General features: G+C 41.6%; 1 long non-coding RNA gene across 1 annotated transcript; it reads right to left on the bottom strand.

The window, feature by feature from the left end:
* Positions 1-4578: 4578 nt before the first annotated feature.
* LOC132680276 (uncharacterized) lies at positions 4579-8536 on the bottom strand. The gene is made up of 3 exons (XR_013554309.2): positions 8099-8536; positions 6888-7015; positions 4579-4898 (listed from the first exon to the last, which is right to left on the bottom strand). It is a non-coding gene; the product is annotated as an uncharacterized LOC132680276 (long non-coding RNA).
* Positions 8537-11261: the final 2725 nt, after the last annotated feature.

The raw sequence follows: 11261 nt of genomic DNA, 5'->3' as shown, positions 1-11261 counted from the left end.
CTCTTTTGAGTCAAGCATAACAGAGGGGTTCCCGGTGGTGTCTCATTCTCCCCAACACTACACGGAAAAACTCCAATGGACCGTTGTTCCCTAGTCTAATATTTCAGAAAGAATCTTGAGTTGTGAAGGGATCTTTGCATTAAAACGTGCTGGACGGAGAAGGGGTAGGAGTGGGGCGGAACAAATATTTTCAAGCAATCTCCATACACATTGCTATATCGAAGAGTAAAATTAATTCAGTCAACACATTATTTTCCTTAACTCCGAATACTCAGAAATGGAAATACGGATTTCCTTGAACTTGAGTTACAACTTGGCAGTAGACTCAACACTCAGATTCAACCCTGAGTTTGAAATGCCAGCCATTAATTCTCCTGTGTGCATTGTCCCTGGGATGGTGATGATGAAGCCCTACCCTCCAGGAATTAGAACATTTGGGGGGGGGGGAGGGGGATTCCATCCATAGAAGATTTAAGATTTAAAAAACAAGACTCTGGTTTTAATAAAGTCATACAACTGAGGCTGAATGTTAAGTGTTTGGAAAAAGAAGGTTTCGTATTTTGTGAGGTTTAGGGTGGGTTTCCATTTTTGGGTTTTGGTTTTTTTTGGTATCGGTATGTGTGACTAGCAGTGCGGGTTGTTAAGTCTCCAAGCAGGAATCAGCTTAAAATGCATGGATTCTATTATATGTACAATTTAATCACAAGGTATTTAAAATAGACATTTCCATCTAAAATCCAATCAGAAATCAACACAGTTCCTCCAGGCATTAGATGATCATCTCGATTTTGCATTTGTAAACTGGGAGAAATAAATGTGACTTGTGGATACCAAGAGGTCAAGTACGGCTGCTCAAATATTTTTCTTACAAAATGACGGATTTATTAGACAAATAAGTAGCCCGGCTGATGCAAAACCCCCAGTGATTGAATTTTGACGTTAAGTCAACAACAACTCGAACTACATCAGTGCTTCAAGATTTAGTTATGATGGTAGAGATTACTGAACAAATAAGAGCCAGAAATGAATACAGATTTCTGAGGATCTGCCCCTGGCACCCTCTTCTTGACATTCTCCTCCATATGCTTCCCCTCTCCAGACTGTATTATAATTAAAGGACTTGCCTGTGCCTTGTGATTGGAAAATAACTTTAAAATAATTAGGCATATTTTTCTGTTAAAAGCAACAACAACAACAAAAGAAACAGGCTCGGAGAGAAAGCCAATTGAGTTTCATTATAAATTCCCTCATGGCCTGAAAGTCACCCACAATTAGGAGGGAGGGAGCATGCAGTGGGTGCTGAGTTTTGTTTTGTAAAGATCTTATTTTCATTAAGAATTTTGATAACCTACTCTCCTACCCTTTCCCCCCTTTCTCTTAAACTGCTTTCTAAAAGAATTGAGGGCTTGGGCCATGTTAGTATCCCACTCGCGGATCTGAATCCACTGCTAAATAATTAAGCCGACCGTAGACTTTCAGGAGTATTTAGATTTCACCTTTCCTGGGTCAATGGCTGAGTTTCTCCCCACAGCGGCAGACCCCGACCCCCCTTTCCGGGGACTGGGGAGGGGGACTGGCCATGGTGCTGAAAATCCTGCGTGAATCTTGTCGGAAGGAAGGGCACTATTCATGAAGGCTTTAGCTCGTCATAAAAGGGGGCTTAAATAATTGAGATTACATTTAAGCATAAAACAGTTCATTTCTCATCTTTTCATGGAGAAAGGCGCTAATCTGCTCCTAGTGTGAAAATGTCTTTTATTTATTCTATGTGGGACTTCCTTATTGCAGTGGAATTGGTGACTTAATTTCCATTTAAGTCTTCTTGAGCCAGCCAAGAACTCATTCCTTCTACCCTCTCTTTCTCTTATTCATCAATTTTCGGCCATAGTTTGTTCCCCCTATTCTATGGAACTGCTTATTTTGCAAGGATAAATCTACATTTGATTTTAAGGCTACATTTGATCAAGGGCTTGACACAATTTTTCTCTGTAGCTAGAAATTTGTTTTCTGGCTATCAAGGCACAGACTGCTAAGAGGCAACAAACTGGTACCAGATCTTTATCCCAGATTTTATTTAAGTGCAGTAATAATTGTATTCTGTAAAATAAGTTGCCCATCCAGGCTCCTCTCCCAGTCTGCCATATTCTCCTCCCACGTATGCATATACCCATAATTTCTACAGATGTTTTCATATGCTGGTTTTTAAAATCATCTATTGTATTAGTTTTCCCAAAAAAACCTGAAAATACAAAAATTGCTAACCCTACAATAGTAATAGAATTCATAAGTAGAAAGAAATGTTTCATAATTATTTGCCATTCCTCAGGATTAAGTAATAAGTTGTGCAATTGAAGCCCTTCTACTACTTCTCTATTCTTCTTCCTTTTTTAATATTGAATAGTTATCTTCAGTCCAATAATGCATCTGTTTACAGTTTGCCTGAACTTGTTTCTGGATTTATATTTCAATATGCTCCTTAGGATGCAAAATTCCTGTCAAATTAAAGAGTGCTCATGTCTTGCCCGCTTCCAGCAAATCACTTGCAGCATCTAATAAATCCAGCTGGGGTTCTTTCCATAGCCCGATGCTGTTGAAATCATTATTGTCCTGCCTTGTTTCATGTCAGAGGCCTCTTCGCCTCATCTGTCATGAAACCAATTTCACTTTATTTACATCCATTTGCTAGTTTAATTACTGTGCTGATGAATAGCCTGAAGGAATTAAGTTACGAGTCTTTGGAAACCCAAAGCGACAGATATATGGGCTACCTTTTAACTACAGGGAAAGAAATGAAGGCCAGTGTGCATGCACCAAAATTTAAAGATAATAAGTGTTTCTGTCTACCCAGCTACTCTTGAAATTCAGGATGATCTTGTTTTTATGTATTCATCATCTTCTGGATGAAATATAGTGCTTTAGAACCTCTCATATTTACAGATTCACTGCAGTTCTATACAATACCATTCTCCATTTTTTAATGGTTTTTTTGGTTTTGTTTTTCCAAAAGAGTTACAGATGATTTTCCAGCCAAACCAAATAATACAATGTGCTGGTGTTTTGGCACTTCCAATGTTAACCTTTCCTTGTAACTGAGAACCTTACTTCTACATAAACACAAATAGGTGCCTCTGTAAAAATTAAGAATATTTAACATGTCCAATCTAATATACAGCATAAAGTATTCCATTAATATTCTATAAATGATGTAATAGATGACATTTATATAATTTTTGTTTATCACTGAGCACAATCTCACAAGTATCTTTTTCAATATATTTTTTAATCATAAATAAGAGCATTCTGCTCTCTTTTTTGCAAGTCCAATATAATAGAGTCCTATGAATCTACGTTAATGACAGATGTTTTGTGATATGGATGTATAATCTATGCTTTCAAATATATATATATAAGTAGTCAATCATTTGCATATATATTTTAAAACCTACAATCAATAAACTTTTTGGTCATTCCATTATACTATAAATTAACACTGTAAATAATGCCTACTAATCATGACATTAAAAATCATTTTCAAGGGTATCCTTTCCTAAATTTTATAATTATACACCTTGAAACTTAAAATTGATAATCCAGAATTAAGTCCTCATATGGTTCATCATCATTGACTACCAATGAAAACAATAACAATACCTTAATTGATATTTGATTTTATATTTTCTGTATCCCCAGGTAGCATCACACATGAAAACAATGCAACTTTTAAATCTAAGTGTCTATATGTTTTCCTTTCATTGCTCTGTTTGTGATTTTAACATCAGCACTTTCATGTTAGTTTATGGCATATGAAAAATATATTCACCATTTCAAGAAAGAATGTAATTTTTTTCTTATAGACTCAATGTTTCATTCACCTGTAGCAGACTTACTCATCTATACCGTCTCCACGTTGAGGACATAATTACTTCTAAGGTTGTGCAAACTTTCTAAACTATTTATCTAACCGAAATTTGTTTTTAACATTCAAGGACAAGAGATAGTTCTAAACAAAGCAGAAATGAGAAAGATGGGAGTTTTAAATACTTTGTCATTTCCTCTCCCCTTAAAAGAATTAAATACTTTTTGTACCCTGTAGACTCTGAAGTTTCATTGATCATAAAGCCAGCCTGAAGAAAGGGATAAAAATGTAAACACTTTATATTTACTCTCAGAAGAACTACAGTGGTGAAAACTCTACTGTATACATAGATCTATATTAATAAATTACATATTCATTACAAATGCTCCAGGTGCCTCCCTCCACACCCCCTAAACACATATTTGCCCCATTCCCCCTCCCCCTCTACTTTTAATAAAGCTCATCTACAAAACAACCTATATAACAAAACAACATTTTTTTGTATCAAGTCTTTCTTATAAAAGTTTTGCGATAAAGGAACCCTAAACAAGATCTTTCAGATGAAATTCCTTTCTATTTTAATAGAGGCAGATACTCTTTCATTTCTTCTAGCAGAGATTTATGAACAGTCTTTAACTCGACAGAAAAAAATTTGCATTGGTTGAATCTTTAGCTATTTTTATTCATTTTTTATAAAAGAAATGGGAATGATGGGGGTTTAAAACGCTTTCTCTACCCCTCTTCCCCTCCCCCATTGCTCTCATTCTCCCCCTTTCGAAGACCCTCTCCTCCCTCTCCAGCTCTTTTTGATTAATAGATCCATGTGGCTAACGGCCTGACATATGGTGTGCGAAGCAGCTTGAGATAGTACCTTAGGCATCCCCTACGGCCATTAACATATTAGGGGCTTATGTGCAGTCAGACAGTCAGACCTCATCGAGAGCCGGCGTTTTCAGAAAGGCTGCACCCCAGAGCTGTTTGATAGAGAGTTTCAATAATGCACCATTCTTCAATTTTAAGCATTGCTTCTAGTGCTGAAACACTGGGACAAAACCAGAATAAAGTTTAGAAATGAGACTCAGTTACATTTAACAACAACAGTAAAATTGTGCCTACATCTGTTTGTACATGGATATGCACGTGGAGATACAGCTTCAAGCTCACAAACACACGTCAGCTCCTGAGTATTATCAGTAAACAGGCAGCGTCGTCTGCCTGGATTTATTTTGTTTAAAGATTTATTTTGTTTAAAGTCCTCTTTATGCCAAAAATACTAACAATGCGATTACAGAACAGTTACTGATAGGGATGATAAAGCAAAAATAAAATACAGTAGAATGTTTAAGAAATAAACTTCTCTGAATCATGTAGCTTGATGCTTTTCCCTCGTAGAAGAACTTAAGTGCATTTTTACATCTGTAGCTTTGAAATAAGAAAAAGAGGAGGAAAATAATGAAAATTTTAACTTTAAAAGATGTGATAATATTTTAGATACATTTGCAGATCAAAGCTCTTGGAAAGGTAACTATTCTTGCTCTACAAAACCTGGAAGTTTACAAACAAAAGTCTTGACAATAACTCTGAAGGTGGGGAAAGCCTCTAGTGTATATATATATATATATATATATATATATGTGTGTGTGTGTGTGTGTGTGTGTGTGTGTACACATACACATATACATCTGGTGAGGGAGATGATATACAAAATCAAAGAAGGCATCCCACTTGAAGCTTATTTCATTCACTTTAACGGTTTAACGGCATAACTGAAGCTAGAAATTCGCTTTACCCAACGTTCTTATTCCAGCCTCCTGCTGATAAACCACTGTACCCCTTTTGAACTGTACTCTGGCTGTTTGCTTGGCAAATAAATGCTGTTCCGCCCTATTAAACCTTTTAGGTAGTTTCATCTTCTGATTTCTCAAATACAGAGCTAATAAGGAGGTGCTTTGATGCTGTTTTACTTTCAAACTATAGCCTCGAGGCGTTGAAACGCGCAAAAGGTAACCGAAAAACTAAATTGCCACGAGCAAGGCGCACCCTCCCTTTCAAAATCGCTCCGACCCTGTGCAGTGCACTGCGTGGCAGCCGAAAATCGCCTGTTCCTGGGCAGAACTACGTCCCGTCGGCAGCCCCTGGGGTTCTGAACCCATGCCACGTTACCAGGGGGATGAGGAGAGGGGGATGCACTTTTAAGTTTAAAAGCCCTAGGATCCCTTGGGGGAAGAGAAAAGCAGAGGAGGTAGAGACTGGAAAGCTTCTCAAAAGTTGATTCTAGGCAAACAAATATCAGATGGGAGTGAAGATGAAGATACAACAACTTGTTTAAGCAGCTAGTAATAAAACTTTTGCATGAGGCGTGGCGGCGATGCCCAATAGTCTGCTCACAGGGGCTAAGCCTGCTCTCAAACACGGGGCTCAGTTTACACTTTGGAGGGAAGACCCCCGCGCGCGCTCATGTCTCGCACACACTTGATTCTCGGAGGCACGCGCGCACACACACACACACACACACACACACGGGCGCGCGCGCGTGTACACACACACACACACACACACACACACACACTCCTTTAGTTGAACATAAGCAAATGAAACAATCGAAACATATCTGTTTTCTTTAAAACTGGGAAGAAAGAGACTCTCGCTCAAAGGCGTTTCATTTCCTCTCATTTAGGTACATTTTCAGAGGAAATGCACGCCCCCGGGAGATAACTCTCTGCCCAAGTTAAATAGGTCCTACCTGCTTTTTAAAATGCCTGCATTTCCATTGCTAACTCATAAAACGTATTTTAAGCAAGATAGTTGAGGTCCAATCTCAGCCTCAGAGCCCCTTGTTACATTCTGCTTCTCTTTCTTTCTCTTTCGTTCATGACAACGCTTTCGTAAAGTCGCATAAATGATCAAAATTAACATAAATCATTATTAGTTATTAGGATTTGCTCTAAATTACACTGTGAATATCGCACCAGCCCCATCTGCCGCCCCTGCTCTCGCAGCAATAGATTGCAGATAAAATAAATGTCCTTACCCCATTAGAAGGTTCCTGTCTCTGTAGCCAAAAGCCAAACAAAAGCAATAAATACCGGGCTTTTTCTCTCCACTATTCAGCTGTGACTCTTTTCATCAGCTCTTCCTCTAGAAAAGCTCGATAGCTGTCTGAAAATATTGCATTTTATATCACCAAAGGGCGATTAATATTGCATTAACTGTATTTAACATTTTTTAAGCACGAGTAATCTACAATGAGTTGGTTTCTGTTAATCGGTACGGGGGTATCAGAACTACTGCAGACCGCTTAAAATATCCGTATAGGCATATTATTTGTCTCACACTTTGTTTTGTTTTGTTTTAAATATACCGTTAGAGTGTAGCGCGCAATGTTTGAAGTGGAAGAAGCCTTGCTAATGGTCTGCTTAAAGTATTCTGACACTGACTGGAGACAGCCAGGTCCCTGCCTTCATTAAATGTTTATTGTCAACACTTGGCGGGGGCGGAGGGGGTACAGGGTGGGAAGAGACTGGTGAAAGTGTATTTCCTCGGCTGGAAATCGTCAACACTTTGTTTAATTCTGATCCGTGCCTACAAAAGTTTGTGTACATTACGCTGCACTAAAACCAGGAGTCAGAGTTACCAAACTTTTGTTTGTAATTCATTTTACCTAACCAATGCGGGCAGTCTGTCTGTCTTCCTCCTCCCTCCTTCCATTTGCCACTTCTCTGTCCTAGCTCTCTCTTAGCATCCTTAGTTTCCCTTCTGGTCTTCCAATCCTCTTGCCTTTGTAAATCAGAGAGAAGCGACCTCCGGGGCATTCCGGCTTGGGGCTGGGAAGGGGACTGGGCGCTTTTTGCAGGGGCAGGACGCTGGACGCACGAATTTGTGCTTTGCCAGCTTCTCTTGGACCGAGATTTTTCAACCTCCGTTTTGCGATCCAGGATTCTACTGAATTCTCCCGGACGGAAGCAGAGTGGCCGGGCTTCCTCGCACCCTGGGTACAAATCGTTGCCTAATAAACTCAAATCCGTAACAGGGCTTTGATGGTGTGCACCTTAACAACAACAACCAAAATCTAAGGTCTTACTCCTCCCAATTATTATTTAAATGTAAACCAGTTTTGGAAGTTTCTTGGTGTTTTAAGGCGTCCAGTTGACTTAGGCAAACTGTGGGGAGGAAAGTATTTTTAACCTCGGTAAGACACTAGTCCCTTCCCTTTTCTCTCGGGACATCTTCAAAGGCACTTACATGGCGGGAGAGGACCTGAGAGCGCCTAATTACCAGCTGCGGAACTCCAGCTCAGCTCGCGACAGGAACTAGAGTACGCAGCGCGCATGTGCGAGCTCGGCGCGCTCCCAGCGCACACCGTGCGCGCCGCGTCCGCCCCGCGCTCTCCCCGCGGTCCGCGCCCCGCGCGCCACCTGCCACCGCTGCGCAGGCGCGCGGGGCGACTGGGCCTTGGACCGCTGGTGGGTCGGGGCGTTTTGCGGCCAGGCCAAGTCCCTGCCTGGGCCTGCCCGCCAGTGGCTGTCCCGCCGTCCGAGAGAAACTGCGGCCTCGGGTGGCTGGAAGCTTCCAGGCCGCGAGTCTCCCGGCAAGCGGTGGGAAGGTGCAGACCCGGCGCCCTGCGGTCGCTTGTTGGAGGCTCACACGCTTGGGGCGCTGGGATTCCCCGCGCGGACGGCCCCGGGTGGGCGGGTGTTTCCATGGCGGAGGGAGAACCCTACACGGGTCGGGGGAGGGCGGGTCTCTCCTGGCTGCAAATTATGACCCAATCAGCTCTGCCTGTGGTTTGAAACGGCACCCGCCAATCCGCCCGCTCGGAAGTCCGAAGTCTACCCCGGATGACAAGTGAGCTGCGGACCGCGGCAGCTGGAGGGGAGGGAGCAGCCCCACGAGGGGGACGCCGAAATAACTCCCTGAGTCCAAGGAGCGCTTGTCCGCTCCAGTTTCGAGGCCCTTCCCCGCCGGAGCCCAGCCCTACAGATCCTCCAGATTCGGGCCGAGGGAGAGGGAGGGTTGCCCGTCTCCCATCAAGCTGACTTGACAACAATTATGAAAGTTTTAATTAGCTTCTTGTTATCATTCATTTTATTAATTTCCAGAACTCTCAAGCCATGAATTATTCAAAGGGCAAGGCAACCGGAGCGGGGCGGTCGCGCGCCCCCGCCGCACGTTCCCGGCCCGGCTCCGGCAGCGCCGCTCGACTGCCGCCCCAGAGGGCGTGAGCCGGCCCGGCGCCGCCAGCCGCGGTGGCGCGAAGGTTTGATCAAATATTAAATAACGTAATTATTGCGACAAGGCTTATCGCGCAGGTGGAAAAGAGGCTCCCCGCGAGAATTAGAATTCGGCTGCTATTTTTTAAAAAATCAATTAAGCTTGCGGTCTCCTTTGAAACCGCCGGCGAGCTCTACGTGGCTCTCTCATCGTGGGGCTAAGACCCAGGCGCGAGTAACACCGATAAGCAGAACCGTACCAGATAATAGATGTGGTCGTCACCCGTATCATCCCGCTGGCCACCAAGGCAGCTCGAATGGGGTGGGGAACACTGCTTTTTAGCCAGAGTCAGAACTCGCAATTCCAACTTCAAGGACTCGACTATGAAAGCTCATCCCTGTTAAAGATGGAGCAGGGATGCTTCATGCAGGGTTGACGCGACGGGCCCGGGCGACAGGGCAGAGGGCAGTGGGCGCGAGCTGGCCAGGTGAGTCCTGGGGCTAGGGCGCCCTGGTTTCTCTTGGCGTGGCTACGTGTGGTAACGGGACCGAAGTAGTCTTAATATCACAAGAACGTAAAAATCGATACAGTCATGGCAGTGGGTGCCTACGGTTTATTTATGAGAGTGTAATCGAAGTTGAGAGCAATTTCAGAACACGCATTAAACAATCTATTCAGAAGTTAGTTGATGTGTCTTGAGGACATCATTTCTTAGAACTATAGAAGAGCAGGACCCTGAGCTAGGGCTGGGGAAAAGAAGAAATTTAAAATGAATGGATGACATAAACGTTGGCAGGTGCATTTCATGCTTGCTTTTCTTTTGCCCTTTCTACTCTTCTACCGCCTGGATTTCCTGAGAAGCTGAAATATAAACGGAGCACAAGTCCCCCACTGTCTCCAACTTACTTTAAGATTATTTTTTTAATGTATGGGAACCACACATTTTACTATTTCCACTCACCGTCTGGTTTCAGAATCTGCTTAGAGTGGAGTTTTTCTTCACAACCAGAAAACTTTGAAAGGACAGCTACCGCTGAGTGACCAGCCTTTGCACTTGCTTAAGGAGGACGTTTGCTTGCTTCTTCATAAATTGACAAAGGTGTCATAGAATAGTCTTATTATTCCTTCCCGCAATACACAGATTCACTCACCAGATAGCAAAGCATTTCTTGTTTTGCACAGTTTCCTACTACATAAAATAGGAAACTCTGCAAAGCATGTGTTTTCGTTATGTTTTATTAACATAATATTGTCTTTTTATTTGGTAAGGATTTTACTTAATACAAAACAAATGTTTAAGTTCTTATTACATACATTGGTCATCATTATATAATACAAATGTATTTGCCTGCAACATTCCTGTTTGGAGCAGATTTAAAAAAAAAAAAAAACAGCCTTTGTTAAATCTTTTCATTTGTTCATTCCTGGTTCTCCAACAATGAAATCCGGTCATACTTTCCTATAAAATAATGGTTTGTTTGCTTCTTTTTTTACAAATGCATTTTATTAAAAACTTTGATGACACTTCAAGTCAACAACAGAAACAAATCAATTTTGATGGAAGAGATCTATTTTTAAAAATACCTCTAGTGCTTTTTTTAAACATTAACAACTGTTTAAAATCACAGCTTTTTAAAGGTACTATTCTGTTTTGAACATCAAGTGTTTTGTTTCACAGATTTGCCGGTGAAATTAAAAAGATTTGGCTAAACTAGGATGATGTCAGAAGATATCCCAGCTATTAAGAAACTTTGTACATTTGGCATCTGATTTAGTCTTGGGTCACCAGGAAATAAAGTATCTCTGGTCTTTCTGGAGCAGTAGGTGGCACACTAAATGTTCCAAACGAACAGAAGCATTTGACATGGTGGCTGGGCAGATCAGTGGATGATTTTTTTTTTTAATATTTATTAACTTCCAAAGGAAAGTCATTTACTTTTTAAGAAATGTTTATAGGCTAGGATAACATACACAAACCTTCAAATGCCTCTTTCCCTGAACCTCAATTTAATTTGGGGGGGGGGGGGTACCTGGTTATTTATTACCTCCCAGCACTCTGAAGTGAGGGCTGTGGTTTAAGAGTTTCTGCAGTTCAAAAAAAAAATTGATAAACACAGGCAACTAATATAGAATTCATTTTATTCAGAGCACCGCTTTTCACATGAGTTATCTGAAAGTGAATTCTGATTCAGCA

This window comes from Panthera onca, chromosome A1 (genome assembly GCF_046562875.1).
Source record: "Panthera onca isolate mPanOnc1 chromosome A1, mPanOnc1 haplotype 2, whole genome shotgun sequence".
NCBI classification, from domain to species: domain Eukaryota; kingdom Metazoa; phylum Chordata; class Mammalia; order Carnivora; family Felidae; genus Panthera; species Panthera onca.
The sequence above is the reverse complement of the archived record's forward strand: the minus strand, read 5'-3'. Positions and strand labels throughout refer to the sequence as shown.